The sequence below is a fragment of the Cricetulus griseus genome (genome assembly GCF_003668045.3).
Source record: "Cricetulus griseus strain 17A/GY chromosome 1 unlocalized genomic scaffold, alternate assembly CriGri-PICRH-1.0 chr1_0, whole genome shotgun sequence".
Lineage (NCBI taxonomy): Eukaryota > Metazoa > Chordata > Mammalia > Rodentia > Cricetidae > Cricetulus > Cricetulus griseus.
Window position 1 is genome coordinate 85,462,412 of NW_023276806.1, and position 1,792 is coordinate 85,464,203.

At 51.5% G+C, this 1,792-nt stretch overlaps 1 pseudogene; it reads left to right on the forward strand.

Annotated features, from left to right (window-relative positions):
* The first annotated feature begins 238 nt into the window (after window positions 1-238).
* Window positions 239-1,528, forward strand: LOC100758504 (annotated as a pseudogene).
* The last annotated feature ends 264 nt before the right edge of the window (window positions 1,529-1,792 follow it).

A 1,792-nucleotide genomic window follows, 5' to 3' on the forward strand; every position in this document is an offset into this window, starting at 1 on the left:
CTAATCCTCTTGAAACCCCACAGGTTACTTTCTGCTCCACCATGGTATCTGTGGCTAGCACCAGATTGTGGGCAGTATCAAATCACCCCTGGGCACATCATCCTCTCAGATGGAGTGTCTCCCCTAAGAGAGTTCCTGAGTCTATGCAAAGGATTCTACAACGGGGGAGGGGGCATGGGGCATGCAACTGACATTTCTCTAGGCCCCATTTAAATGGCAGTGCAGTCTTCCAGCCACCATGCTACACAATTCTGCCAACAGCAGAGAACAAACAAGGCAAGGTAAGACCCCTGAGCCCCAGGCATATGGAGCTCAGTTTGAGATTAGGCTTAAGTCTTCTTTCACCTGGAGATGCTTGTGCTCAAGTAAGGACTCTGAGATTGGGAGCAAATCTGAGTACCAGGTCAGCGAAAGAGACCCAGCTGAAGTCCTGATGCTGAACTGTCCACTTTGTTTCCTCCCAGGAGAAGCAGAAGTAGAAACCATCTTAGAGGGAGCCTGCCTGGAGATGGAGAAGCTAGACCTGAATGCCTCAAAGGAGCAAAGTGCCTGCCACTTCTCAGAGAGGTACAAGCAAGTCTACCTATCAATAACCTACAGCATCATCTTCATCCTAGGGCTCATCCTCAATGGGGCTGTCTTATGGCTCTCCTGCTACCAAACGAAGCCCTGGAGCTGTGCCACCATCTATCTGATGAACCTGATGGTGGCTGACCTGCTTTATCTACTGAGCCTGCCTTTCCTCATCATCACCTACTCAGTGGGTGATACCTGGATCTTTGGGGAGATGCTATGCAGGCTGGTGCGTTTCCTGTTCTACACCAACCTCTACAGCAGCATCCTGCTGCTGACCTGCATCTCTGTGCACCGCTTTCTAGGTGTGTGCCACCCCCTGAGCTTACTGTCCTACCGGACTCACCGGCGTGCATGGCAAGCAGCTGCTGCCACCTGGACCCTGGTAGTCCTCCAACTGCTGCCCACACTAGTCTTCTCCCACACAGACTATGTAAACGGCCAGGTGATCTGCTATGACACAGCCAGCCCAGAGAATTTTGATCATTTCTTTGCCTACAGCACGGTTCTGATGTTGTCTGGTTTTGTCTTTCCCTCCTCGATCATTCTGGTGTGCTACTCTCTGATGGTCAGGAGCTTGGCATATCCAGTGGAGGCTCTCCCAAAGACAGGCCACACAGGCCGTGTTAAGTCCATTCGGACCATCCTGCTGGTGTGCAGCCTCTTCACCCTGTGTTTTGTGCCCTTCCACATCACCCGATCCTTCTACTTGGTCATCCGCTTCCGGAACTCACAGGACTGCCAACTCTTGTCAGCAGCCAGCATAGCCTACAAGATCTGTAGACCCCTGGTCAGCATGAGCAGCTGCCTCAATCCCATCCTGTACTTCCTGTCACAGGGCAACAACAGGGCCCAACTCCTCCAGAAGATGAGACAGAACAAGGTGGGTGAGCTTCCCACTGGTGTTGTGGAAGGAACCCCTAGGGCTAGGCAGATTCGGGCACTGCCAGGATGAAGTCTGAGAGGAAAGAACTGGAAACAGAACAGGCCTAGTTGGTGCAAGAGGAGCATAAACCTTCCTACAGGGTGCTACTGGTAGGAGGTGTTTTATAGAAGTGGTGAGAGATTTAAAAATAAGAATACAGAGGGAGCCACCAAATAAAAGGTGCTCACTAATATCTTGTCATTCTGATCTCAGCTCAAAAGTCAGCATGCAAAGGGGTCCAGACCAGGCTGGTGAAACCCACAGAAACAGATGACCTGAACAAGGGGGAGCTCT